The sequence below is a fragment of the Megalopta genalis genome, unplaced genomic scaffold (genome assembly GCF_051020955.1).
Source record: "Megalopta genalis isolate 19385.01 unplaced genomic scaffold, iyMegGena1_principal scaffold0029, whole genome shotgun sequence".
Classification (NCBI taxonomy): domain Eukaryota; kingdom Metazoa; phylum Arthropoda; class Insecta; order Hymenoptera; family Halictidae; genus Megalopta; species Megalopta genalis.
Genome location: NW_027476098.1, coordinates 1,981,083 through 2,008,784, shown reverse-complemented (window position 1 = coordinate 2,008,784; position 27,702 = coordinate 1,981,083).

Sequence of the window (27,702 nt, the reverse complement as noted above, 5' to 3'; positions counted from 1 at the left end):
TTGTTGTTCTTACTGTTCTTGTTGTTCTTGTTGTTCTGGTTGTTGTTGTTCTTGCTGTTCTTGTTGCTCTTGTTGTTCTTGTTGTTCTTGTGGTTCTTGTTGTTCTTGTTGTTCTTGTTGTTCTTGTTGTTCTTGTTGTTCTTGTTGTTCTTGTTGTTCTTGTTGTTCTTGTTGTTCTTGTTGTTCTTGTTGTTCTTGTTGTTCTTGTTGTTCTTGTTGTTCTTGTTGATCTTGTTGCTTTTGTTGCTCTAGTTGTTCTCGTTGTTTCCGTTGATCTCGTTGATCTTGTCGTTCTTGTTGTTCTTGTTGTTCTTGATGTTCTTCTTCTTCTTGTTGTTCTTGTTATTCTTGTTGTTTTTCTTCTTCTTGTTCTTATTGTTCTTTTTGTTGTTCTTACTGTTCTTGTTGTTCTTACTGTTCTTGTTGTTCTTGTTGTTCTTGTTGTTGTTGTTCTTGCTGTTCTTGTTGCTCTTGTTGTTCTTGTTGTTCTTGTTGTTCTTGTTGCTGTTGTTGTTCTTGTTGTTCTTGTTGTTCTTGTTGTTCTTGTTGTTCTTGTTGTTCTTGTTGTTCTTGTTGTTCTTGTTGTTCTTGTTGTTCTTGTTGCTCTTGTTGTTCTTGTTGCTCTTGTTGTTCTTATTGTTCTTGTTGTTCTTGCTGTTGTTGTTCCTGTTGTTCTTGTTCTTGTTCTTGTTGTCGTTGTTGTTGTTCTTGTTGTTCTTGTTGTTCTTGTTGTTCTTGTTGTTCTTGTTGTTCTGGTTGTTCTTGTTGTTCTTGTTGTTCTTGTTGTTCTTGTTGTTCTTGTTGTTCTTGTTGTTCTTGTTGTTCTTGTTGTTCTTGTTGTTCTTGTTGTTCTTGTTGTTCTTGTTGTTCTTGTTGTTCTTGTTGTTCTTGTTGTTCTTGTTGTTCTTGTTGTTCATGTTGCTGTTGTTCTTGTTGTTCTTGTTGATCTTGTTGTTGTTGTTCTTGTTGTTCTTGTTCTTGTTGTTCTTGCTGTTGTTGTTGCTGTTGTTGTTCTTGTTGTTCATGTTGTTGTTGTTCTGGTTGATGTTGTTGTTCTTGTTGTTCTTGTTCTCCTTGTTGTTGTTGTTGTTGCTGTTGTTGTTCTTGTTGTTCATGTTGTTGTTGTTCTGGTTGATGTTGTTGTTCTTGTTCTTGTTTTTCTTGTTGTGCTTGATGTTCTTGTTGTTCTTGTTGTTATTGTTGCTCTTGTTGCTCTTGTTGTTCATGTTGTTCTTCTTGTTCTTGTTATTCTTTTTGTCCTGGTTGTTCTTGCTGTTGTTGTTCCCGTTGTTCTTGTTCTTGTTGTTCTTGTTGTTCTTGTTGTTGTTGTTCATGTTGTTGTGGTTCTGGTAGATGTTGTTGTTCTTGTTCTTGTTGTTCTTGTTGTTCTTGTTGTTCTTGTTGTTCTTGTTGTTCTTGTTGCTCTTGTTGTTCTTGTTGCTCTTGTTGTTCTTGTTGTTCTTGTTGTTCTTGTTGTTCTTGTTGTTCTTGTTGTTCTTGTTGTTCTTGTTGTTCTTGTTGTTCTCGTTGTTCTTGTTGTTCTTGTTGTTCTTGTTGTTCTTGTTGCTCTTGTTGTTCTTGTTGTTCTTGTTGTTCTTGATGTTCTTGTTGTTCTTGTTGTTCTTGTTGTTCTTGATGTTCTTCTTCTTCTCGTTGTTCTTGTTATTCTTGTTGTTCGTCTTCTTCTTGTTCTTATTGTTCTTCTTGTTGTTCTTACTGTTCTTGTTGTTCTTACTGTTCTTGTTGTTCTTGTTGTTGTTGTTGTTGTTCTTGTTGTTCTTGTTGTTGTTGTTCTTGCTGTTCTTGTTCTTGTTGCTCTTGTTGCTCTTGTTGTTCTTGTTGTTTTTGTTGTTCTTGTTGTTCTTGTTGTTCTTGTTGTTCTTGTTGTTCTTGTTGTTCTTGTTGTTCTTGTTGTACTTGTTGTTCTTGTTGTTCTTGTTGTTCTTGTTGTTCTTGTTGTTCTTGTTGTTCATGTCGTTGTTGTTCTGCTTGATGTTGTTGTTCTTGTTCTTGTTGTTCTTGTTGTTCTTGTTGTTCTTGTTGTTCTTGTTGATCTTGTTGTTCTTCTTGTTCTTGTTGCTCTTGTTGCTCTTGTTGTTCTTGTTGTTCTTGTTGTTCTTCTTGTTCTTGTTGTTCTTGTTGCTGTTGTTCTTGTTGATCTTGTTGTACTTGTTCTTGTTGTTATTGTTGATCTTGTTGTTGTTGTTCTTGTTGTCCTTGTTGTTGTTGTTCCTGTTGTTCTTGTTCTTGTTGTTCTTGTTGTTTTTCTTCTTCTTGTTGTTCTTGTTGTTCTTGTTGTTCTTGTTGTTGTTGTTATTCTTGTTGTTGTTGTTCTTGTTGTTGTCGTCCTTGTTGTTGCTGTAGTTGTTCTTCTTGTTTTTGTTGTTCTTGTTGTTCTTGTTGCTCTTGTTGTTCATGTTGTTCTTGTTGTTCTTGTTGTTCTTGTTGTTCTTGTTGTTCTTGTTGTTCTTGTTGTTCTTGTTGTTCTTGTTGTTCTTGTTGTTCTTGTTGTTCTTGTTGTTCTTGTTGTTCTTGTTGTTCTTGTTGTTCTTGTTGTTCATGTTGCTGTTGTTCTTGTTGTTCTTGTTGATCTTGTTGTTGTTGTTCTTGTTGTTCTTGTTCTTGTTGTTCTTGCTGTTGTTGTTGCTGTTGTTGTTCTTGTTGTTCATGTTGTTGTTGTTCTGGTTGATGTTGTTGTTCTTGTTGTTCTTGTTCTCCTTGTTGTTGTTGTTGTTGCTGTTGTTGTTCTTGTTGTTCATGTTGTTGTTGTTCTGGTTGATGTTGTTGTTCTTGTTCTTGTTTTTCTTGTTGTGCTTGATGTTCTTGTTGTTCTTGTTGTTATTGTTGCTCTTGTTGCTCTTGTTGTTCATGTTGTTCTTCTTGTTCTTGTTATTCTTTTTGTCCTGGTTGTTCTTGCTGTTGTTGTTCCCGTTGTTCTTGTTCTTGTTGTTCTTGTTGTTCTTGTTGTTGTTGTTCATGTTGTTGTGGTTCTGGTAGATGTTGTTGTTCTTGTTCTTGTTGTTCTTGTTGTTCTTGTTGTTCTTGTTGTTCTTGTTGTTCTTGTTGCTCTTGTTGTTCTTGTTGCTCTTGTTGTTCTTGTTGTTCTTGTTGTTCTTGTTGTTCTTGTTGTTCTTGTTGTTCTTGTTGTTCTTGTTGTTCTTGTTGTTCTCGTTGTTCTTGTTGTTCTTGTTGTTCTTGTTGTTCTTGTTGCTCTTGTTGTTCTTGTTGTTCTTGTTGTTCTTGATGTTCTTGTTGTTCTTGTTGTTCTTGTTGTTCTTGATGTTCTTCTTCTTCTCGTTGTTCTTGTTATTCTTGTTGTTCGTCTTCTTCTTGTTCTTATTGTTCTTCTTGTTGTTCTTACTGTTCTTGTTGTTCTTACTGTTCTTGTTGTTCTTGTTGTTGTTGTTGTTGTTCTTGTTGTTCTTGTTGTTGTTGTTCTTGCTGTTCTTGTTCTTGTTGCTCTTGTTGCTCTTGTTGTTCTTGTTGTTTTTGTTGTTCTTGTTGTTCTTGTTGTTCTTGTTGTTCTTGTTGTTCTTGTTGTTCTTGTTGTTCTTGTTGTACTTGTTGTTCTTGTTGTTCTTGTTGTTCTTGTTGTTCTTGTTGTTCTTGTTGTTCATGTCGTTGTTGTTCTGCTTGATGTTGTTGTTCTTGTTCTTGTTGTTCTTGTTGTTCTTGTTGTTCTTGTTGTTCTTGTTGATCTTGTTGTTCTTCTTGTTCTTGTTGCTCTTGTTGCTCTTGTTGTTCTTGTTGTTCTTGTTGTTCTTCTTGTTCTTGTTGTTCTTGTTGCTGTTGTTCTTGTTGATCTTGTTGTACTTGTTCTTGTTGTTATTGTTGATCTTGTTGTTGTTGTTCTTGTTGTCCTTGTTGTTGTTGTTCCTGTTGTTCTTGTTCTTGTTGTTCTTGTTGTTTTTCTTCTTCTTGTTGTTCTTGTTGTTCTTGTTGTTCTTGTTGTTGTTGTTATTCTTGTTGTTGTTGTTCTTGTTGTTGTCGTCCTTGTTGTTGCTGTAGTTGTTCTTCTTGTTTTTGTTGTTCTTGTTGTTCTTGTTGCTCTTGTTGTTCATGTTGTTCTTGTTGTTCTTGTTGTTCTTGTTGTTCCTGTTGTTCCTGTTGTTCTTGTTGTTCTTGTTGTTCTTGTTGTTCTTGTCGTTCTTGTTCCTGTTGTTCTTGTTGTTCTTGTCGTTCTTGTTCTTGTTGTACTTGTTGTTGTTGTTCTTGTTGTTCTGGTTGTTGTTGCTCTTGTTGTTCATGTTGTTGTTGTTCTTGTTGTTCTTCTTGTTCTTGTTGTTCTTGTTGTTCTTGTTGTTCTTGTTGTTCTTGTTGTTCTTGTTGTTCTTGTTGTTCTTGTTGTTCTTGTTGTTCTTGTTGTTCTTGTTGTTCTTGTTGTTCTTGTTGTTCTTGTTGTTCTTGTTGTTCTTGTTGTTCTTGTTGTTCTTGTTGTTCTTGATGTTCTTCTTCTTGTTGTTGCTCTTGTTATTCTTGTTGTTCTTCTTCTTCTTGTTCTTATTGTTCTTCTTGTTGTTCTTACTGTTCTTGTTGTTCTTGTTGTTCTTGTTGTTCTTGATGTCCTTCTTCTTGTTGTTGTTCTTGTTATTCTTGTTGTTCTTCTTCTTCTTGTTCTTATTTTTCTTCTTGTTGTTCTTACTGTTCTTGTTGTTCTTGTTGTTCTTCTTGTTGTTGTTCTTGTTGTTGTTGTTCTTGTTATTCTTGTTCTTGTTGTTCTTGTTGTTGTTGTTGTTCTTGTTGTTCGTGTTGCTCTTGTTGCTTTTGTTGCTCTTGTTGTTCTCGTTGTTTCCGTTGTTCTCGTTGTTCTCGTTGTTCTCGTTGTTCTTGTTGATCTTGTTGCTCTTGTTGTTCTTGTTGTTCTTGTTGTTCTTGTTGTTCTTGTTGTTCTTGTTGTTCTTGATGTTCTTGTTGTTCTTGTTGTTCTTGTTGTTCTTGTTGTCCTCGTTGTTCTCGTTGTTCTCGTTGTTCTCGTTGTTCTCGTTGTTCTCGTTGTTCTCGTTGTTCTCGTTGTTCTTGTTGTTCTTGTTGTTCTTGTTGTTCTTTTTGTTCTTGTTGTACTTGTTGTCCTTGTTGTTGTTGTTGCTGTTGTTGTTCTTGTTGTTCTTGTCGTACTTGTTTATCTTGTTGTTCTTGTTGTTCTTGTTTTTCTTGTTGTTCTTGTTGTTCTTGTTGTTCTTGTTGTTATTGTTGCTCTTGTTGCTCTTGTTGTTCTTGTTGTTCTTCTTGTTCTTGTTATTCTTTTTGTCCTTGTTGTTCTTGCTGTTGTTGTTCCCGTTGTTCTTGTTCTTGTTGTTCTTGTTGTTGTTGATGTTGTTGTTGTTGTTGTTCTTGTTGTTCATGTTGTTGTGGTTCTGGTAGATGTTGTTGTTCTTGTTCTTGTTGTTCTTGTTGTTCTTGTTGCTCTTGTTGTTCTCGTTGTTCTTGTTGTTCTTGTTGCTCTTGTTGTTCTTGTTGCTCTTGTTGTTCTTGTTGTTCTTGTTGTTCTTGCTGTTGTTGTTCCTGTTGTTCTTGTTCTTGTTCTTGTTGTCGTTGTTGTTGTTCTTGTTGTTCTTGTTGTTCTTGTTGTTCTTGTTGTTCTTGTTGTTCTTGTTGTTCTTGTTGTTCTTGTTGTTCTTGTTGTTCTTGTTGTTCATGTTGCTGTTGTTCTTGTTGTTCTTGTTGATCTTGTTGTTGTTGTTCTTGTTGTTCTTGTTCTTGTTGTTCTTGCTGTTGTTGTTGCTGTTGTTGTTCTTGTTGTTCATGCTGTTGTTGTTCTGGTTGATGTTGTTGTTCTTGTTGTTCTTGTTGTCCTTGTTGTTGTTGTTGTTGCTGTTGTTGTTCTTGTTGTTCATGCTGTTGTTGTTCTGGTTGATGTTGTTGTTCTTGTTCTTGTTTTTCTTGTTGTGCTTGATGTTCTTGTTGTTCTTGTTGTTCTTGTCGTTCTTGTTCCTGTTGTTCTTGTTGTTCTTGTTGTTCTTGTCGTTCTTGTCGTTCTTGTCGTTCTTGTTCTTGTTGTACTTGTTGTTGTTGTTCTTGTTGTTCTGGTTGTTGTTGCTCTTGTTGTTGTTGTTCTTGTTGTTCTTCTTGTTCTTGTTGTTCTTGTTGTTCTTGTTGTTCTTGTTGTTCTTGTTGTTCTTGTTGTTCTTGTTGTTCTTGTTGTTCTTGTTGTTCTTGTTGTTCTTGTTGTTCTTGTTGTTCTTGTTGTTCTTGTTGTTCTTGTTGTTCTTGTTGTTCTTGTTGTTCTTGTTGTTCGTGTTGCTCTTGTTGCTTTTGTTGCTCTTGTTGTTCTCGTTGTTTCCGTTGTTCTTGTTTTCCTCGTTGTTCTTGTTGCTCTTGTTGATCTTGTTGCTCTTGTTGTTCTTGTTGTTCTTGTTGTTCTTGTTGTTGTTGTTCTTGTTGTTCTTGTTGTTCTTGTTGTTCTTTTTGTTCTTGTTGTTCTTGTTGTTCTTGTTGCTCTTGTTGTTCATGTTGCTGTTGTTCTTGTTGTTCTTGTTGATCTTGTGGTTGTTGTTCTTGTTGTTCTTGTTCTTGTTGTTCTTGCTGTTGTTGTTGCTGTTGTTGTTCTTGTTGTTCATGTTATTGTTGTTCTGGTTGATGTTGTTGTTCTTGTTGTTCTTCTTGTCCTTGTTGTTGTTGTTGTTGCAGCTGTTGTTCTTGTTGTTCATGTTGTTGTTGTTCTGGTTGATGTTGTTGTTCTTGTTCTTGTTTTTCTTGTTGTGCTTGATGTTCTTGTTGTTCTTGTTGTTATTGTTGCTCTTGTTGCTCTTGTTGTTCATGTTGTTCTTCTTGTTCTTGTTATTCTTTTTGTCCTGGTTGTTCTTGCTGTTGTTGTTCCCGTTGTTCTTGTTCTTGTTGTTCTTGTTGTTCTTGTTGTTGTTGTTCATGTTGTTGTGGTTCTGGTAGATGTTGTTGTTCTTGTTCTTGTTGTTCTTGTTGTTCTTGTTGCTCTTGTTGTTCTTGTTGTTCTTGTTGTTCTTGTTGTTCTTGTTGTTCTTGTTGTTCTTGTTGTTCTTGTTGATCTTGATGTTCTTGTTGTTCTTGTTGTTCTTGTTGTTCTTGTTGTTCTTGTTGTTCTTGTTGTTCTTGTTGTTCTTGTTGTTCTAGTTGATCTTGTTGTACTTGTTCTTGTTGTTCTTGTTGATCTTGTTGTTGTTGTTCTTGTTGTCCTTGTTGTTGTTGTTCCTGTTGTTCTTGTTCTTGTTGTTCTTGTTGTTCTTGTTCTTGTTGTTCTTGTTGTTTTTCTTGTTCTTCTTGTTCTTGTTGTTCTTGTTGTTCTTGTTGTTCTTGTTGTTCTTGTTGTTCTTGTTGTTCTTGTTGCTCTTGTTGTTCTTGTTGCTCTTGTTGTTCTTGTTGTTCTTGTTGTTCTTGTTGTTCTTGTTGTTCTTGTTGTTCTTGTTGTTCTTGTTGTTCTTGTTGTTCTTGTCGTCCTTGTTGTTGCTGTGGTTGTTGTTGTTCTTGTTGTTCTTCTTGTTTTTGTTGTTCTTGTTGTTCTTGTTGCTCTTGTTGCTCTTGTTGTTCTTGTTGTTCTTGTTGTTCTTGTTGTTCTTGTTGTTCTTGTTGTTCTTGTTGTTCTTGTTGTTCCTGTTGTTCCTGTTGTTCTTGTTGTTCTTGTTGTTCTTGTCGTTCTTGTTCCTGTTGTTCTTGTTGTTCTTGTTGTTCTTGTCGTTCTTGTTCTTGTTGTACTTGTTGTTGTTGTTCTTGTTGTTCTGGTTGTTGTTGCTCTTGTTGTTCATGTTGTTGTTGTTCTTGTTGTTCTTCTTGTTCTTGTTGTTCTTGTTGTTCTTGTTGTTCTTGTTGTTCTTGTTGTTCTTGTTGTTCTTGTTGTTCTTGTTGTTCTTGTTGTTCTTGTTGTTCTTGTTGTTCTTGTTGTTCTTGTTGTTCTTGTTGTTCTTGTTGTTCTTGTTGTTCTTGTTGTTCTTGTTGTTCTTGTTGTTCTTGTTGTTCTTGTTGTTCTTGTTGTTCTTGTTGTTCTTGTTGTTCTTGTTGTTCTTGTTGTTCTTGTTGTTCTTGTTGTTCTTGTTGTTCTTGTTGTTCTTGTTGTTCTTGTTGTTCTTGTTGTTCTTGTTGTTCTTGTTGTTCTTGTTGTTCTTGTTGTTCTTGTTGTTCTTGTTGTTCTTGTTGTTCTTGTTGTTCTTGTTGTTCTTGTTGTTCTTGTTGTTCTTGTTGTTCTTGTTGTTCTTGTTGTTCTTGTTGTTCTTGTTGTTCTTGTTGTTCTTGTTGTTCTTGTTGTTCTTGTTGTTCTTGTTGTTCTTGTTGTTCTTGTTGTTCTTGTTGTTCTTGTTGTTCTTGTTGTTCTTGTTGTTCTTGATGTTCTTCTTCTTGTTGTTGTTCTTGTTATTCTTGTTGCTCTTCTTCTTCTTGTTCTTATTGTTCTTCTTGTTGTTGTTGTTCTTGTTGTTGTTGTTCTTGTTATTCTTGTTCTTGTTGTTGTTGTTGTTCTTGTTGTTCTTGTTCTTGTTATTCTTGTTCTTGTTGTTGTTGTTGTTCTTGTTGTTCTTGTTGTTCTTGTTGTTCGTGTTGCTCTTGTTGCTTTTGTTGCTCTTGTTGTTCTCGTTGTTTCCGTTGTTCTCGTTGTTCTCGATGTTCTTGTTACTCTTGTTGATCTTGTTGCTCTTGTTGTTCTTGTTGTTCTTGTTGTTCTTGTTGTTGTTGTTCCTGTTGTTCTTGTTGTTCTTGATGTTCTTGTTGTTCTTGTTGTTCTTGTTTTCCTCGTTGTTCTCGTTGTTCTCGTTGTTCTCGTTGTTCTCGTTGTTCTCGTTGTTCTCGTTGTTCTCGTTGTTCTCGTTGTTCTCGTTGTTCTTGTTGTTCTTGTTGTTCTTTTTGTTCTTGTTGTTCTTGTTGTCCTTGTTGTTGTTGTTGCTGTTGTTGTTCTTGTTGTTCTTGTCGTACTTGTTTTTCTTGTTGTTCTAGTTGTTCTTGTTGTTCTTGTTTTTCTTGTTGCTCTTGTTGTTCTTGTTGTTCTTGTTGTTCTTGTTGTTATTGTTGCTCTTGTTGCTCTTGTTGTACTTGTTGTTCTTCTTGTTCTTGTTATTCTTTTTGTCTTTGTTGTTCTTGCTGTTGTTGTTCCCGTTGTTCTTGTTCTTGTTGTTCTTGTTGTTGTTGATGTTGTTGTTGTTGTTCTTGTTGTTCATGTTGTTGTGGTTCTGGTAGATGTTGTTGTTCTTGTTCTTGTTGTTCTTGTTGTTCTTGTTGCTCTTGTTGTTCTTGTTGTTCTTGTTGTTCTTGTTGCTCTTGTTGTTCTTGTTGCTCTTGTTGTTCTTGTTGTTCTTGTTGTTCTTGCTGTTGTTGTTCCTGTTGTTCTTGTTCTTGTTGTTGTTGTCGTTGTTGTTGTTCTTGTTGTTCTTGTTGTTCTGGTTGTTCTTGTTGTTCTTGTTGTTCTTGTTGTTCTTGTTGCTCTTGTTGCTCTTGTTGTTCTTGTTGTTCTTGTTGTTTTTGTTGTTCTTGTTGTTCTTGTTGTTCTTGTTGTTCTTGTTGTTCTTGTTGTTCTTGTTGTTCTTGTTGTTCTTGTTGTTCTTGTTGTTCTTGTTGTTCATGTTGCTGTTGTTCTTGTTGATCTTGTTGTACTTGTTCTTGTTGTTCTTGTTGATCTTGTTGTTGTTGTTCTTGTTGTTCTTGTTGTTGTTGTTGCTCCTGCTGTTCTTGTTGTTCTTGTCGTTCTTCTTCTTCTTGTTCTTATTTTTCTTCTTGTTGTTCTTACTGTTCTTGTTGTTCTTGTTGTTCTTGTTGTTGTTGTTCTTGTTGTTGTTGTTCTTGTTATTCTTGTTCTTGTTGTTGTTGTTGTTGTTGTTCTTGTTCTTGTTGTTCGTGTTGCTCTTGTTGCTTTTGTTGCTCTTGTTGTTCTCGTTGTTTCCGTTGTTCTCGTTGTTCTCGTTGTTCTTGTTGATCTTGTTGCTCTTGTTGTTCTTGTTGTTCTTGTTGTTCTTGATGTTCTTGTTGTTCTTGTTGTTCTTGTTGTTCTTGATGTTCTTCTTCTTCTCGTTGTTCTTGTTATTCTTGTTGTTCGTCTTCTTCTTGTTCTTATTGTTCTTCTTGTTGTTCTTACTGTTCTTGTTGTTCTTACTGTTCTTGTTGTTCTTGTTGTTGTTGTTGTTCTTGTTGTTCTTGTTGTTGTTGTTCTTGCTGTTCTTGTTCTTGTTGCTCTTGTTGCTCTTGTTGTTCTTGTTGTTTTTGTTGTTCTTGTTGTTCTTGTTGTTCTTGTTGTTCTTGTTGTTCTTGTTGTTCTTGTTGTACTTGTTGTTCTTGTTGTTCTTGCTGTTCTTGTTGTTCTTGTTGTTCTTGTTGTTCATGTCGTTGTTGTTCTGCTTGATGTTGTTGTTCTTGTTCTTGTTGTTCTTGTTGTTCTTGTTGTTCTTGTTGATCTTGTTGTTCTTCTTGTTCTTGTTGCTCTTGTTGCTCTTGTTGTTCTTGTTGTTCTTGTTGTTCTTCTTGTTCTTGTTGTTCTTGTTGCTGTTGTTCTTGTTGATCTTGTTGTACTTGTTCTTGTTGTTCTTGTTGATCTTGTTGTTGTTGTTCTTGTTGTCCTTGTTGTTGTTGTTCCTGTTGTTCTTGTTCTTGTTGTTCTTGTTGTTTTTCTTGTTCTTGTTGTTCTTGTTGTTCTTGTTGTTCTTGTTGTTGTTGTTATTCTTGTTGTTGTTGTTCTTGTTGTTGTCGTCCTTGTTGTTGCTGTAGTTGTTCTTCTTGTTTTTGTTGTTCTTGTTGTTCTTGTTGCTCTTGTTGTTCATGTTGTTCTTGTTGTTCTTGTTGTTCTTGTTGTTCCTGTTGTTCCTGTTGTTCTTGTTGTTCTTGTTGTTCTTGTTGTTCTTGTCGTTCTTGTTCCTGTTGTTCTTGTTGTTTTTGTCGTTCTTGTTCTTGTTGTACTTGTTGTTGTTGTTCTTGTTGTTCTGGTTGTTGTTGCTCTTGTTGTTCATGTTGTTGTTGTTCTTGTTGTTCTTCTTGTTCTTCTTGTTCTTGTTGTTCTTGTTGTTCTTGTTGTTCTTGTTGTTCTTGTTGTTCTTGTTGTTCTTGTTGTTCTTGTTGTTCTTGTTGTTCTTGTTGTTCTTGTTGTTCTTGTTGTTCTTGTTGTTCTTGTTGTTCTTGTTGTTCTTGTTGTTCTTGTTGTTCTTGTTGTTCTTGTTGTTCTTGTTGTTCTTGTTGTTCTTGTTGTTCTTGTTGTTCTTGTTGTTCTTGTTGTTCTTGTTGTTCTTGTTGTTCTTGTTGTTCTTGTTGTTCTTGTTGTTCTTGTTGTTCTTGTTGTTCTTGATGTTCTTCTTCTTGTTGTTGCTCTTGTTATTCTTGTTGTTCTTCTTCTTCTTGTTCTTATTGTTCTTCTTGTTGTTCTTACTGTTCTTGTTGTTCTTGTTGTTCTTGTTGTTCTTGTTGTTCTTGATGTTCTTCTTCTTGTTGTTGTTCTTGTTATTCTTGTTGTTCTTCTTCTTCTTGTTCTTATTTTTCTTCTTGTTGTTCTTACTGTTCTTGTTGTTCTTGTTGTTCTTGTTGTTGTTGTTCTTGTTGTTGTTGTTCTTGTTATTCTTGTTCTTGTTGTTCTTGTTGTTGTTGTTGTTCTTGTTGTTCGTGTTGCTCTTGTTGCTTTTGTTGCTCTTGTTGTTCTCGTTGTTTCCGTTGTTCTCGTTGTTCTCGTTGTTCTCGTTGTTCTTGTTGATCTTGTTGCTCTTGTTGTTCTTGTTGTTCTTGTTGTTCTTGTTGTTCTTGTTGTTCTTGTTGTTCTTGATGTTCTTGTTGTTCATGTTGTTCTTGTTGTTCTTGTTGTCCTCGTTGTTCTCGTTGTTCTCGTTGTTCTCGTTGTTCTCGTTGTTCTCGTTGTTCTCGTTGTTCTCGTTGTTCTTGTTGTTCTTGTTGTTCTTGTTGTTCTTGTTGTTCTTTTTGTTCTTGTTGTACTTGTTGTCCTTGTTGTTGTTGTTGCTGTTGTTGTTCTTGTTGTTCTTGTCGTACTTGTTTATCTTGTTGTTCTTGTTGTTCTTGTTTTTCTTGTTGTTCTTGTTGTTCTTGTTGTTCTTGTTGTTATTGTTGCTCTTGTTGCTCTTGTTGTTCTTGTTGTTCTTCTTGTTCTTGTTATTCTTTTTGTCCTTGTTGTTCTTGCTGTTGTTGTTCCCGTTGTTCTTGTTCTTGTTGTTCTTGTTGTTGTTGATGTTGTTGTTGTTGTTGTTCTTGTTGTTCATGTTGTTGTGGTTCTGGTAGATGTTGTTGTTCTTGTTCTTGTTGTTCTTGTTGTTCTTGTTGCTCTTGTTGTTCTCGTTGTTCTTGTTGCTCTTGTTGTTCTTGTTGCTCTTGTTGTTCTTGTTGTTCTTGTTGTTCTTGCTGTTGTTGTTCCTGTTGTTCTTGTTCTTGTTCTTGTTGTCGTTGTTGTTGTTCTTGTTGTTCTTGTTGTTCTTGTTGTTCTTGTTGTTCTTGTTGTTCTTGTTGTTCTTGTTGTTGTTGTTCATGTTGTTGTGGTTCTGGTAGATGTTGTTGTTCTTGTTCTTGTTGTTCTTGTTGTTCTTGTTGCTCTTGTTGTTCTTGTTGTTCTTGTTGTTCTTGTTGTTCTTGTTGTTCTTGTTGTTCTTGTTGTTCTTGATGTTCTTGTTGTTCTTGTTGTTCTTGTTGTTCTTGTTGTTCTTGTTGTTCTTGTTGTTCTTGTTGTTCTTGTTGATCTTGTTGTACTTGTTCTTGTTGTTCTTGTTGATCTTGTTGTTGTTGTTCTTGTTGTCCTTGTTGTTGTTGTTCCTGTTGTTCTTGTTCTTGTTGTTCTTGTTGTTCTTGTTCTTGATGTTCTTGTTGTTTTTCTTGTTCTTCTTGTTCTTGTTGTTCTTGTTGTTCTTGTTGTTCTTGTTGTTCTTGTTGTTCTTGTTGTTCTTGTTGTTCTTGTTGTTCTTGTTGTTCTTGTTGTTCTTGTTGTTCTTGTTGTTCTTGTCGTCCTTGTTGTTGCTGTGGTTGTTGTTGTTCTTGTTGTTCTTCTTGTTTTTGTTGTTCTTGTTGTTCTTGTTGCTCTTGTTGTTCATGTTGTTCATGTTGTTCTTGTTGTTCTTGTTGTTCTTGTTGTTCCTGTTGTTCCTGTTGTTCTTGTTGTTCTTGTTGTTCTTGTCGTTCTTGTTCCTGTTGTTCTTGTTGTTCTTGTTGTTCTTGTCGTTCTTGTCGTTCTTGTACTTGTTGTACTTGTTGTTGTTGTTCTTGTTGTTCTGGTTGTTGTTGCTCTTGTTGTTCATGTTGTTGTTGTTCTTGTTGTTCTTCTTGTTCTTGTTGTTCTTGTTGTTCTTGTTGTTCTTGTTGTTCTTGTTGTTCTTGTTGTTCTTGTTGTTCTTGTTGTTCTTGTTGTTCTTGTTGTTCTTGTTGTTCTTGTTGTTCTTGTTGTTCTTGTTGTTCTTGTTGTTCTTGTTGTTCTTGTTGTTCTTGTTGTTCGTGTTGCTCTTGTTGCTTTTGTTGCTCTTGTTGTTCTCGTTGTTTCCGTTGTTCTCGTTGTTCTCGTTGTTCTTGTTGCTCTTGTTGATCTTGTTGCTCTTGTTGTTCTTGTTGTTCTTGTTGTTCTTGTTGTTGTTGTTCTTGTTGTTCTTGTTGTTCTTGATGTTCTTGTTGTTCTTGTTGTTCTTGTTTTCCTCGTTGTTCTCGTTGTTCTCGTTGTTCTCGTTGTTCTCGTTGTTCTCGTTGTTCTCGTTGTTCTCGTTGTTCTCGTTGTTCTCGTTGTTCTTGTTGTTCTTGTTGTTCTTTTTGTTCTTGTTGTTCTTGTTGTCCTTGTTGTTGTTGTTGCTGTTGTTGTTCTTGTTGTTCTTGTCGTACTTGTTTTTCTTGTTGTTCTAGTTGTTCTTGTTGTTCTTGTTTTTCTTGTTGCTCTTGTTGTTCTTGTTGTTCTTGTTGTTCTTGTTGTTATTGTTGCTCTTGTTGCTCTTGTTGTTCTTGTTGTTCTTCTTGTTCTTGTTATTCTTTTTGTCTTTGTTGTTCTTGCTGTTGTTGTTCCCGTTGTTCTTGTTCTTGTTGTTCTTGTTGTTGTTGATGTTGTTGTTGTTGTTGTTCTTGTTGTTCATGTTGTTGTGGTTCTGGTAGATGTTGTTGTTCTTGTTCTTGTTGTTCTTGTTGTTCTTGTTGCTCTTGTTGTTCTTGTTGTTCTTGTTGTTCTTGTTGCTCTTGTTGTTCTTGTTGCTCTTGTTGTTCTTGTTGTTCTTGTTGTTCTTGCTGTTGTTGTTCCTGTTGTTCTTGTTCTTGTTGTTGTTGTCGTTGTTGTTGTTCTTGTTGTTCTTGTTATTCTTGTTGTTCTTGTTGTTCTTGTTGTTCTTGTTGCTCTTGTTGTTCTTGTTGTTCTTGTTGTTCTTGATGTTCTTGTTGTTCTTGTTGTTCTTGTTGTTCTTGATGCTCTTCTTCTTCTCGTTGTTCTTGTTATTCTTGTTGTTCGTCTTCTTCTTGTTCTTATTGTTCTTCTTGTTGTTCTTACTGTTCTTGTTGTTCTTACTGTTCTTGTTGTTCTTGTTGTTGTTGTTGTTCTTGTTGTTCTTGTTGTTGTTGTTCTTGCTGTTCTTGTTCTTGTTGCTCTTGTTGCTCTTGTTGTTCTTGTTGTTTTTGTTGTTCTTGTTGTTCTTGTTGTTCTTGTTGGTCTTGTTGTTCTTGTTGTTCTTGTTGTACTTGTTGTTCTTGTTGTTCTTGTTGTTCTTGTTGTTCTTGTTGTTCTTGTTGTTCTTGTTGTTCATGTCGTTGTTGTTCTGCTTGATGTTGTTGTTCTTGTTCTTGTTGTTCTTGTTGTTCTTGTTGTTCTTGTTGTTCTTGTTGTTCTTGTTGTTCTTCTTGTTCTTGTTGCTCCTGTTGCTCTTGTTGTTCTTGTTGTTCTTGTTGTTCTTCTTGTTCTTGTTGTTCTTGTTGCTGTTGTTCTTGTTGATCTTGTTGTACTTGTTCTTGTTGTTCTTGTTGTTCTGGTTGTTGTTGCTCTTGTTGTTCATGTTGTTGTTGTTCTTGTTGTTCTTCTTGTTCTTCTTGTTCTTGTTGTTCTTGTTGTTCTTGTTGTTCTTGTTGTTCTTGTTGTTCTTGTTGTTCTTGTTGTTCTTGTTGTTCTTGTTGTTCTTGTTGTTCTTGTTGTTCATGTTGCTGTTGTTCTTGTTGTTCTTGTTGATCTTGTTGTTGTTGTTCTTGTTGTTCTTGTTCTTGTTGTTCTTGCTGTTGTTGTTGCTGTTGTTGTTCTTGTTGTTCATGCTGTTGTTGTTCTGGTTGATGTTGTTGTTCTTGTAGTTCTTGTTGTCCTTGTTGTTGTTGTTGTTGCTGTTGTTGTTCTTGTTGTTCATGTTGTTGTTGTTCTGGTTGATGTTGTTGTTCTTGTTCTTGTTTTTCTTGTTGTGCTTGATGTTCTTGTTGTTCTTGTTGTTATTGTTGCTCTTGTTGCTCTTGTTGTTCATGTTGTTCTTCTTGTTCTTGTTATTCTTTTTGTCCTGGTTGTTCTTGCTGTTGTTGTTCCCGTTGTTCTTGTTCTTGTTGTTCTTGTTGTTCTTCTTGTTCTTGTTGTTCTTGTTGCTGTTGTTCTTGTTGATCTTGTTGTACTTGTTCTTGTTGTTCTTGTTGATCTTGTTGTTGTTGTTCTTGTTGTCCTTGTTGTTGTTGTTCCAGTTGTTCTTGTTCTTGTTGTTCTTGTTGTTCTTGTTGTTCTTGTTCTTGTTGTTCTTGTTGTTTTTCTTGTTCTTGTTGTTCTTGTTGTTCTTGTTGTTCTTGTTGTTGTTGTTATTCTTGTTGTTGTTGTTCTTCTGGTTGTCGTCCTTGTTGTTGCTGTAGTTGTTGTTGTTCTTGTTGTTCTTCTTGTTTTTGTTGTTCTTGTTGTTCTTGTTGCTCTTGTTGTTCATGTTGTTCTTGTTGTTCTTGTTGTTCTTGTTGTTCCTGTTGTTCCTGTTGTTCCTGTTGTTCTTGTTGTTCTTGTTGTTCTTGTCGTTCTTGTTCCTGTTGTTCTTGTTGTTCTTGTCGTTCTTGTTCTTGTTGTACTTGTTGTTGTTGTTCTTGTTGTTCTGGTTGTTGTTGCTCTTGTTGTTCATGTTGTTGTTGTTCTTGTTATTCTTGTTCTTGTTGTTCTTGTTGTTGTTGTTGTTCTTGTTGTTCTTGTTGTTCTTGTTGTTCTTGTTGTTCTTGTTGTTCTTGTTGTTCTTGTTGTTCTTGTTGTTCTTGTTGTTCTTGTTGTTCTTGTTGTTCTTGTTGTTCTTGTTGTTCTTGTTGTTCTTGTTGTTCTTGATGTTCTTCTTCTTGTTGTTGCTCTTGTTATTCTTGTTGTTCTTCTTCTTCTTGTTCTTATTGTTCTTCTTGTTGTTCTTACTGTTCTTGTTGTTCTTGTTGTTCTTGTTGTTGTTGTTCTTGTTGTTGTTGTTCTTGTTATTCTTGTTCTTGTTGTTCTTGTTGTTGTTGTTGTTCTTGTTGTTCTTGTTGCTCTTGTTGCTTTTGTTGCTCTTGTTGTTCTCGTTGTTTCCGTTGTTCTCGTTGTTCTCGTTGTTCTCGTTGGTCTTGTTGATCTTGTTGCTCTTGTTGTTCTTGTTGTTCTTGTTGTTCTTGTTGTTGTTGTTCTTGTTGTTCTTGTTGTTCTTGATGTTCTTGTTGTTCTTGTTGTTCTTGTTGTTCTTGTTGTCCTCGTTGTTCTCGTTGTTCTCGTTGTTCTCGTTGTTCTCGTTGTTCTCGTTGTTCTCGTTGTTCTAGTTGTTCTTGTTGTTCTTGTTGTTCTTTTTGTTCTTGTTGTTCTTGTTGTCCTTGTTGTTGTTATTGCTGTTGTTGATCTTGTTGTTCTTGTTGTTCTAGTTGTTCTTGTTGTTCTTGTTGTTCTTGTTGTTCTTGTTGTTCTTGTTGATCTTGTTGCTTTTGTTGCTCTAGTTGTTCTCATTGTTTCCGTTGTTCTCGTTGCTCTCGTTGTTCTCGTTGTTCTCGTTGTTCTTGTTGTTCTTGTTGCTCTTTTGGTTCTTCTTGTTCTTGTTGTGCTTGTTGTTGTTGTTGTTCATGTTGTTCATGTCGTTGTTGTTCTGCTTGATGTTGTTGTTCTTGTTCTTGTTGTTCTTGTTGTTCTTGTTGTTCTTGTTGTTCTTGTTGTTCTTCTTGTTCTTGTTGCTCTTGTTGCTCTTGTTGTTCTTGTTGTTCTTGTTGTTCTTCTTGTTCTTGTTGTTCTTGTTGCTGTTGTTCTTGTTGATCTTGTTGTACTTGTTCTTGTTGTTCTTGTTGTTCTTGTTGATCTTGTTGTTGTTGTTCTTGTTGTCCTTGTTGTTCTTGATCCTGTTGTTCTTGTTCTTGTTGTTATTGTTGTTCTTGTTCTTGTTGTTCTTGTTGTTTTTCTTGTTCTTGTTGTTCTTGTTGTTCTTGTTGTTCTTGTTGTTGTTTTTATTCTTGTTGTTGTTGTTCTTGTTGTTGTCGTCCTTGTTGTTGCTGTAGTTGTTGTTGTTCTTGTTGTTCTTCTTGTTTTTGTTGTTCTTGTTGTTCTTGTTGCTCTTGTTGTTCATGTTGTTCTTGTTGTTCTTGTTGTTCTTGTTGTTCCTGTTGTTCCTGTTGTTCTTGTTGTTCTTGTCATCTTGTTCCTGTTGTTCTTGTTGTTCTTGTCGTTCTTGTTCTTGTTGTACTTGTTGTTGTTGTTCTTGTTGTTCTGGTTGTTGTTGCTCTTGTTGTTCATGTTGTTGTTGTTCTTGTTGTTCTACTTGTTCTTGTTGTTCTTGTTGTTCTTGTTGTTCTTGTTGTTCTTGTTGTTCTTGTTGTTCTTGTTGTTCTTGTTGTTCTTGTTGTTCTTGTTGTTCTTGTTGTTCTTGTTGTTCTTGTTGTTCTTGTTGTTCTTGTTGTTCTTGTTGTTCTTGTTGTTCTTGTTGTTCTTGTTGTTCTTGTTGTTCTTGTTGTTCTTGTTGTTCTTGTTGTTCTTGTTGTTCTTGTTGTTCTTGTTGTTCTTGTTGTTCTTGTTGTTCTTGTTGTTCTTGTTGTTCTTGTTGTTCTTGTTGTTCTTGTTGTTCTTGTTGTTCTTGTTGTTCTTGTTGTTCTTGTTGTTCTTGTTGTTCTTGTTGTTCTTGTTGTTCTTGTTGTTCTTGTTGTTCTTGTTGTTCTTGTTGTTCTTGTTGTTGTTGTTGTTCTTGTTGTTCTTGTTGTTCTTGTTGTTCTTGTTGTTCTTGTTGTTCTTGTTGTTCTTGTTGTTCTTGTTGTTCTTGTTGTTCTTTTTGTTCTTGTTGTTCTTTTTGTTCTTGTTGTTCTTGTTGTCCTTGTTGTTGTTATTGCTGTTGTTGTTCTTGTTGTTCTTGTTGTTCTTGTCGTTCTTGGTTTTCTTGTTGTTCTAGTTGTTCTTGTTGTTCTTGTTGTTCTTGTTGTTCTTGTTGTTCTTGTTGATCTTGTTGCTTTTGCTGCTCTAGTTGTTCTCATTGTTTCCGTTGTTCTCGTTGCTCTCGTTGTTCTCGTTGTTCTCGTTGTTCTTGTTGTTCTTGTTGCTCTTTTGGTTCTTCTTGTTCTTGTTGTCCTTGTTGTTGTTGTTGTTCATGTTGTTCATGTCGTTGTTGTTCTGCTTGATGTTGTTGTTCTTGTTCTTGTTGTTCTTGTTGTTCTTGTTGTTCTTGTTGTTCTTGTTGTTCTTCTTGTTCTTGTTGCTCTTGTTGCTCTTGTTGTTCTTGTTGTTCTTGTTGTTCTTCTTGTTCTTGTTGTTCTTGTTGCTGTTGTTCTTGTTGATCTTGTTGTACTTGTTCTTGTTGTTCTTGTTGATCTTGTTGTTGTTGTTCTTGTTGTCCTTGTTGTTGTTGATCCTGTTGTTCTTGTTCTTGTTGTTCTTGTTGTTCTTGTTCTTGTTGTTCTTGTTGTTTTTCTTGTTCTTGTTGTTCTTGTTGTTCTTGTTGTTCTTGTTGTTGTTTTTATTCTTGTTGTTGTTGTTCTTGTTGTTGTCGTCCTTGTTGTTGCTGTAGTTGTTGTTGTTCTTGTTGTTCTTCTTGTTTTTGTTGTTCTTGTTGTTCTTGTTGCTCTTGTTGTTCATGTTGTTCTTGTTGTTCTTGTTGTTCTTGTTGTTCCTGTTGTTCCTGTTGTTCTTGTTGTTCTTGTCGTTCTTGTTCCTGTTGTTCTTGTTGTTCTTGTCGTTCTTGTTCTTGTTGTACTTGTTGTTGTTGTTGTTCTTGTTGTTCTTGTTGTTCTTGTTGTTCTTGTTGTTCTTGTTGTTCTTGTTGTTCTTGTTGTTCTTGTTGTTCTTGTTGTTCTTGTTGTTCTTGTTGTTCTTGTTGTTCTTGTTGTTCTTGTTGTTCTTGTTGTTCTTGTTGTTCTTGTTGTTCTTGTTGTTCTTGTTGTTCTTGTTGTTCTTGTTGTTCTTGATGTTCTTCTTCTTGTTGTTGCTCTTGTTATTCTTGTTGTTCTTCTTCTTCTTGTTCTTATTGTTCTTCTTGTTGTTCTTACTGTTCTTGTTGTTCTTGTTGCTCTTGTTGTTGTTGTTCTTGTTGTTGTTGGTCTTGTTATACTTGTTCTTGTTGTTCTTGTTGTTGTTGTTGTTCTTGTTGTTCTTGTTGCTCTTGTTGCTTTTGTTGCTCTTGTTGTTCTCGTTGTTTCCGTTGTTCTCGTTGTTCTTGTTGTTCTTGTTGTTCTTGTTGCTCTTGTTGCTTTTGTTGCTCTTGTTGTTCTCGTTGTTTCCGTTGTTCTCGTTGTTCTCGTTGTTCTCGTTGTCCTTGTTGATCTTGTTGCTCTTGTTGTTCTTGTTGTTCTTGTTGTTCTGGTTGTCCTCGTTGTTCTCGTTGTTCTCGTTTTCTCGTTGTTCTCGTTGTTCTCGTTGTTCTCGTTGTTCTTGTTGTTCTTGTTGTTCTTGTTGTTCTTTTTGTTCTTGTTGTTCTTGTTGTCCTTGTTGTTGTTGTTGCTGTTGTTGTTCTTGTTTTTCTTGTTGTTCTTGTTGTTCTCGTTGTTCTTGTTGTTCTCGTTGTTCTCGTTGTTCTTGTTGTTCTTGTTGTTCTTGTTGTTCTTGTTGTTCTTGTTGTTCTTGTTGTTCTTGATGTTCTTCTTCTTGTTGTTGCTCTTGTTATTCTTGTTGTTCTTCTTCTTCTTGTTCTTATTGTACTTCTTGTTGTTCTTACTGTTCTTGTTGTTCTTGTTGTTCTTGTTGTTGTTGTTCTTGTTGTTGTTGTTCTTGTTATTCTTGTTCTTGTTGTTCTTGTTGTTGTTGATGTTGTTGTTGTTGTTGTTCTTGTTGTTCATGTTGTTGTGGTTCTGGTAGATGTTGTTGTTCTTGTTCTTGTTGTTCTTGTTGTTCTTGTTGCTCTTGTTGTTCTTGTTGCTCTTGTTGTTCTTGTTGCTCTTGTTGTTCTTGTTGTTCTTGTTGTTCTTGTTGTTCTTGTTGTTCTTGTTGTTCTTGTTGTTCTTGTTGTTCTTGTTGTTCTTGTTGTTCTTGTTGTTCTTGTTGTTCTTGTTGTTCTTGTTGTTCTTGTTGTTCTTGTTGTTCTTGTTGTTCTTGTTGTTCTTGTTGTTCTTGTTGTTCTTGTTGTTCATGTTGCTGTTGTCCTTGTTGTTCTTGTTGATCTTGTTGTTGTTGTTCTTGTTATTCTTGTTCTTGTTGTTCTTGTTGTTGTTGATGTTGTTGTTGTTGTTGTTCTTGTTGTTCATGTTGTTGTGGTTCTGGTAGATGTTGTTGTTCTTGTTCTTGTTGTTCTTGTTGTTCTTGTTGCTCTTGTTGTTCTTGTTGCTCTTGTTGTTCTTGTTGCTCTTGTTGTTCTTGTTGTTCTTGTTGTTCTTGCTGTTGTTGTTCCTGTTGTTCTTGTTCTTGTTGTTGTTGTCGTTGTTGTTGTTCTTGTTGTTCTTGTTGTTCTTGTTGTTCTTGTTGTTCTTGTTGTTCTTGTTGTTCTTGTTGTTCTTGTTGTTCTTGTTGTTCTTGTTGTTCTTGTTGTTCTTGTTGTTCTTGTTGTTCTTGTTGTTCTTGTTGTTCTTGTTGTTCTTGTTGTTCTTGTTGTTCTTGTTGTTCTTGTTGTCCTTGTTGTTGTTGTTGTTGCTGTTGTTGTTCTTGTTGTTCATGTTGTTGTTGTTCTGGTTGATGTTGTTGTTCTTGTTCTTGTTTTTCTTGTTGTGCTTGATGTTCTTGTTGTTCTTGTTGTTATTGTTGCTCTTGTTGCTCTTGTTGTTCTTGTTGTTCTTGTTGTTCTTGTTGTTCCTGTTGTTCTTGTTGTTCCTGTTGTTCTTGTTGTTCTTGTTGTTCTTGTTGTTCTTGTTGTTCTTGTTGTTCTTGTTGTTCTTGTTGTTGTTGTTCTTGTTGTTCTTGTTGTTCTTGATGTTCTTGTTGTTCTTGTTGTTCTTGTTGTTCTTGTTGTTATTGTTGCTCTTGTTGCTCTTGTTGTTCTTGTTGTTCTTGTTGTTCTTGTTGTTATTGTTGCTCTTGTTGCTCTTGTTGTTCTTGTTGTTCTTCTTGTTCTTGTTATTCTTTTTGTCCTTGTTGTTCTTGCTGTTGTTGTTCCCGTTGTTCTTGTTCTTGTTGTTGTTGTTGTTGTTGTTGTTGTTGTTGTTCTTGTTGTTCATGTTGTTGTGGTTCTGATAGATGTTGTTGTTCTTGTTCTTGTTGTTCTTGTTGTTCTTGTTGCTCTTGTTGTTCTTGTTGTTCTTGTTGTTCTTGTTGCTCTTGTTGTTCTTGTTGTTCTTGTTGTTCTTGTTGTTCTTGTTGTTCTTGTTGTTCTTGCTGTTGTTGTTCTTGTTGTTCTTGTTGTTCTTGTTGTTCTTGTTGTTCTTGTTGTTCTTGTTGTTCTTGTTGTTCTTGTTGTTCTTGTTGTTCTTGTTGTTCTTGTTGTTCTTGTTGTTCTTGTTGTTCTTGTTGCTCTTGTTGCTCTTGTTGTTCTTGTTGCTCTTGTTGTTCTTGTTGCTCTTGTTGTTCTTGTTGCTCTTGTTGTTCTTGTTGTTCTTGTTGTTCTCGATGCTCTCGTTGTTCTCGTTGTTCTTGTTGTTCTTGTTGTTCTTTTTGTTCTTGTTATTCTTTTTGTCCTTGTTGTTCTTGCTGTTGTTGTTCCCGTTGTTCTTGTTCTTGTTGTTCTTGTTGTTGTTGTTGTTGTTGTTCTTGTTGTTCATGTTGTTGTGGTTCTGGTAGATGTTGTTGTTCTTGTTCTTGTTGTTCTTGTTGTTCTTGTTGCTCTTGTTGTTCTTGTTGTTCTTGTTGTTCTTGTTGCTCTTGTTGTTCTTGTTGTTCTTGTTGTTCTTGTTGTTCTTGTTGTTCTTGTTGTTCTTGTTGTTCCTGTTGTTCTTGTTCTTCTTCTTCTTGTTGTTGTTGTTCTTGTTGTTGTTGTTGTTCTTGTTGTTCTTGTCGTTCTTGTTGTTCTTGTTGTTCTTGTTCTTCTTGTTGATCTTGTTGTTCTTCTTGTTCTTGTTGCTCTTGTTGCTCTTGTTGTTCTTGTTGTTCTTGTTGTTCTTCTTGTTCTTGTTGTTCTTGTTGCTGTTGTTCTTGTTGATCTTGTTGTACTTGTTCTTGTTGTTCTTGTTGATCTTGTTGTTGTTGTTCTTGTTGTCCTTGTTGTTGTTGTTCCTGTTGTTCTTGTTCTTGTTGTTCTTGTTGTTTTTCTTGTTCTTGTTGTTCTTGTTGTTCTTGTTGTTCTTGTTGTTGTTGTTATTCTTGTTGTTGTTGTTCTTGTTGTTGTCGTCCTTGTTGTTGCTGTAGTTGTTCTTCTTGTTTTTGTTGTTCTTGTTGTTCTTGTTGCTCTTGTTGTTCATGTTGTTCTTGTTGTTCTTGTTGTTCTTGTTGTTCCTGTTGTTCCTGTTGTTCTTGTTGTTCTTGTTGTTCTTGTTGTTCTTGTCGTTCTTGTTCCTGTTGTTCTTGTTGTTCTTGTCGTTCTTGTTCTTGTTGTACTTGTTGTTGTTGTTCTTGTTGTTCTGGTTGTTGTTGCTCTTGTTGTTCATGTTGTTGTTGTTCTTGTTGTTCTTCTTGTTCTTCTTGTTCTTGTTGTTCTTGTTGTTCTTGTTGTTCTTGTTGTTCTTGTTGTTCTTGTTGTTCTTGTTGTTCTTGTTGTTCTTGTTGTTCTTGTTGTTCTTGTTGTTCTTGTTGTTCTTGTTGTTCTTGTTGTTCTTGTTGTTCTTGTTGTTCTTGTTGTTCTTGTTGTTCTTGTTGTTCTTGTTGTTCTTGTTGTTCTTGTTGTTCTTGTTGTTCTTGTTGTTCTTGTTGTTCTTGTTGTTCTTGTTGTTCTTGTTGTTCTTGTTGTTCTTGATGTTCTTCTTCTTGTTGTTGCTCTTGTTGTTCTTCTTCTTCTTGTTCTTATTGTTCTTCTTGTTGTTCTTACTGTTCTTGTTGTTCTTGTTGTTCTTGTTGTTCTTGTTGTTCTTGATGTTCTTCTTCTTGTTGTTGTTCTTGTTATTCTTGTTGTTCTTCTTCTTCTTGTTCTTATTTTTCTTCTTGTTGTTCTTACTGTTCTTGTTGTTCTTGTTGTTCTTGTTGTTGTTGTTCTTGTTGTTGTTGTTCTTGTTATTCTTGTTCTTGTTGTTCTTGTTGTTGTTGTTGTTCTTGTTGTTCGTGTTGCTCTTGTTGCTTTTGTTGCTCTTGTTGTTCTCGTTGTTTCCGTTGTTCTCGTTGTTCTCGTTGTTCTCGTTGTTCTTGTTGATCTTGTTGCTCTTGTTGTTCTTGTTGTTCTTGTTGTTCTTGTTGTTCTTGTTGTTCTTGTTGTTCTTGATGTTCTTGTTGTTCATGTTGTTCTTGTTGTTCTTGTTGTCCTCGTTGTTCTCGTTGTTCTCGTTGTTCTCGTTGTTCTCGTTGTTCTCGTTGTTCTCGTTGTTCTCGTTGTTCTTGTTGTTCTTGTTGTTCTTGTTGTTCTTGTTGTTCTTTTTGTTCTTGTTGTACTTGTTGTCCTTGTTGTTGTTGTTGCTGTTGTTGTTCTTGTTGTTCTTGTCGTACTTGTTTATCTTGTTGTTCTTGTTGTTCTTGTTTTTCTTGTTGTTCTTGTTGTTCTTGTTGTTCTTGTTGTTATTGTTGCTCTTGTTGCTCTTGTTGTTCTTGTTGTTCTTCTTGTTCTTGTTATTCTTTTTGTCCTTGTTGTTCTTGCTGTTGTTGTTCCCGTTGTTCTTGTTCTTGTTGTTCTTGTTGTTGTTGATGTTGTTGTTGTTGTTGTTCTTGTTGTTCATGTTGTTGTGGTTCTGGTAGATGTTGTTGTTCTTGTTCTTGTTGTTCTTGTTGTTCTTGTTGCTCTTGTTGTTCTCGTTGTTCTTGTTGCTCTTGTTGTTCTTGTTGCTCTTGTTGTTCTTGTTGTTCTTGTTGTTCTTGCTGTTGTTGTTCCTGTTGTTCTTGTTCTTGTTCTTGTTGTCGTTGTTGTTGTTCTTGTTGTTCTTGTTGTTCTTGTTGTTCTTGTTGTTCTTGTTGTTCTTGTTGTTCTTGTTGTTCTTGTTGTTCTTGTTGTTCTTGTTGTTCTTGTTGTTCTTGTTGTTCTTGTTGTTCTTGTTGTTCTTGTTGTTCTTGTTGTTCTTGTTGTTCATGTTGCTGTTGTTCTTGTTGTTCTTGTTGATCTTGTTGTTTTTGTTCTTGTTGTTCTTGTTCTTGTTGTTCTTGCTGTTGTTGTTGCTGTTGTTGTTCTTGTTGTTCATGCTGTTGTTGTTCTGGTTGATGTTGTTGTTCTTGTTGTTCTTGTTGTCCTTGTTGTTGTTGTTGTTGCTGTTGTTGTTCTTGTTGTTCATGTTGTTGTTGTTCTGGTTGATGTTGTTCTTGATCTTGTTTTTCTTGTTGTGCTTGATGTTCTTGTTGTTCTTGTTGTTATTGTTGCTCTTGTTGCTCTTGTTGTTCATGTTGTTCTTCTTGTTCTTGTTATTCTTTTTGTCCTGGTTGTTCTTGCTGTTGTTGTTCCCGTTGTTCTTGTTCTTGTTGTTCTTGTTGTTCTTGTTGTTGTTGTTCATGTTGTTGTGGTTCTGGTAGATGTTGTTGTTCTTGTTCTTGTTGTTCTTGTTGTTCTTGTTGCTCTTGTTGTTCTTGTTGTTCTTGTTGTTCTTGTTGTTCTTGTTGTTCTTGTTGTTCTTGTTGTTCTTGTTGTTCTTGTTGTTCTTGATGTTCTTGTTGTTCTTGTTGTTCTTGTTGTTCTTGTTGTTCTTGTTGTTCTTGTTGTTCTTGTTGTTCTTGTTGATCTTGTTGTACTTGTTCTTGTTGTTCTTGTTGATCTTGTTGTTGTTGTTCTTGTTGTCCTTGTTGTTGTTGTTCCTGTTGTTCTTGTTCTTGTTGTTCTTGTTGTTCTTGTTCTTGTTGTTCTTGTTGTTTTTCTTGTTCTTCTTGTTCTTGTTGTTCTTGTTGTTCTTGTTGTTCTTGTTGTTCTTGTTGTTCTTGTTGTTCTTGTTGTTCTTGTTGTTCTTGTTGTTCTTGTTGTTCTTGTCGTCCTTGTTGTTGCTGTGGTTGTTGTTGTTCTTGTTGTTCTTCTTGTTTTTGTTGTTCTTGTTGTTCTTGTTGCTCTTGTTGTTCATGTTGTTCTTGTTGTTCTTGTTGTTCTTGTTGTTCCTGTTGTTCCTGTTGTTCTTGTTGTTCTTGTTGTTCTTGTCGTTCTTGTTCCTGTTGTTCTTGTTGTTCTTGTTGTTCTTGTCGTTCTTGTCGTTCTTGTACTTGTTGTACTTGTTGTTGTTGTTCTTGTTGTTCTGGTTGTTGTTGCTCTTGTTGTTCATGTTGTTGTTGTTCTTGTTGTTCTTCTTGTTCTTGTTGTTCTTGTTGTTCTTGTTGTTCTTGTTGTTCTTGTTGTTCTTGTTGTTCTTGTTGTTCTTGTTGTTCTTGTTGTTCTTGTTGTTCTTGTTGTTCTTGTTGTTCTTGTTGTTCTTGTTGTTCTTGTTGTTCGTGTTGCTCTTGTTGCTTTTGTTGCTCTTGTTGTTCTCGTTGTTTCCGTTGTTCTCGTTGTTCTCGTTGTTCTTGTTGCTCTTGTTGATCTTGTTGCTCTTGTTGTTCTTGTTGTTCTTGTTGTTCTTGTTGTTGTTGTTCTTGTTGTTCTTGTTGTTCTTGATGTTCTTGTTGTTCTTGTTGTTCTTGTTTTCCTCGTCGTTCTCGTTGTTCTCGTTGTTCTCGTTGTTCTCGTTGTTCTCGTTGTTCTCGTTGTTCTCGTTGTTCTCGTTGTTCTCGTTGTTCTCGTTGTTCTTGTTGTTCTTGTTGTTCTTTTTGTTCTTGTTGTTCTTGTTGTCCTTGTTGTTGTTGTTGCTGTTGTTGTTCTTGTTGTTCTTGTCGTACTTGTTTTTCTTGTTGTTCTAGTTGTTCTTGTTGTTCTTGTTTTTCTTGTTGCTCTTGTTGTTCTTGTTGTTCTTGTTGTTCTTGTTGTTATTGTTGCTCTTGTTGCTCTTGTTGTTCTTGTTGTTCTTCTTGTTCTTGTTATTCTTTTTGTCTTTGTTGTTCTTGCTGTTGTTGTTCCCGTTGTTCTTGTTCTTGTTGTTCTTGTTGTTGTTGATGTTGTTGTTGTTGTTGTTCTTGTTGTTCATGTTGTTGTGGTTCTGGTAGATGTTGTTGTTCTTGTTCTTGTTGTTCTTGTTGCTCTTGTTGTTCTTGTTGTTCTTGTTGTTCTTGTTGCTCTTGTTGTTCTTGTTGCTCTTGTTGTTCTTGTTGTTCTTGTTGTTCTTGCTGTTGTTGTTCCTGTTGTTCTTGTTCTTGTTGTTGTTGTCGTTGTTGTTGTTCTTGTTGTTCTTGTTATTCTTGTTGTTCTTGTTGTTCTTGTTGTTCTTGTTGCTCTTGTTGTTCTTGTTGTTCTTGTTGTTCTTGATGTTCTTGTTGTTCTTGTTGTTCTTGTTGTTCTTGATGCTCTTCTTCTTCTCGTTGTTCTTGTTATTCTTGTTGTTCGTCTTCTTCTTGTTCTTATTGTTCTTCTTGTTGTTCTTACTGTTCTTGTTGTTCTTACTGTTCTTGTTGTTCTTGTTGTTGTTGTTGTTCTTGTTGTTCTTGTTGTTGTTGTTCTTGCTGTTCTTGTTCTTGTTGCTCTTGTTGCTCTTGTTGTTCTTGTTGTTTTTGTTGTTCTTGTTGTTCTTGTTGTTCTTGTTGTTCTTGTTGTTCTTGTTGTTCTTGTTGTCCTTGTTGTTGTTGTTGTTGCTGTTGTTGTTCTTGTTGTTCATGTTGTTGTTGTTCTGGTTGATGTTGTTGTTCTTGTTCTTGTTTTTCTTGTTGTGCTTGATGTTCTTGTTGTTCTTGTTGTTATTGTTGCTCTTGTTGCTCTTGTTGTTCTTGTTGTTCTTGTTGTTCTTGTTGTTCCTGTTGTTCTTGTTGTTCCTGTTGTTCTTGTTGTTCTTGTTGTTCTTGTTGTTCTTGTTGTTCTTGTTGTTCTTGTTGTTCTTGTTGTTGTTGTTCTTGTTGTTCTTGTTGTTCTTGATGTTCTTGTTGTTCTTGTTGTTCTTGTTGTTCTTGTTGTTATTGTTGCTCTTGTTGCTCTTGTTGTTCTTGTTGTTCTTGTTGTTCTTGTTGTTATTGTTGCTCTTGTTGCTCTTGTTGTTCTTGTTGTTCTTCTTGTTCTTGTTATTCTTTTTGTCCTTGTTGTTCTTGCTGTTGTTGTTCCCGTTGTTCTTGTTCTTGTTGTTGTTGTTGTTGTTGTTGTTCTTGTTGTTCTTGTTGTTCTTGTTGTTCTTGTTGTTCTTGTTGTTCTTGTTGTTCTTGTTGTTCTTGTTGTTCGTGTTGCTCTTGTTGCTTTTGTTGCTCTTGTTGTTCTCGTTGTTTCCGTTGTTCTCGTTGTTCTCGTTGTTCTTGTTGCTCTTGTTGATCTTGTTGCTCTTGTTGTTCTTGTTGTTCTTGTTGTTCTTGTTGTTGTTGTTCTTGTTGTTCTTGTTGTTCTTGATGTTCTTGTTGTTCTTGTTGTTCTTGTTTTCCTCGTTGTTCTCGTTGTTCTCGTTGTTCTCGTTGTTCTCGTTGTTCTCGTTGTTCTCGTTGTTCTCGTT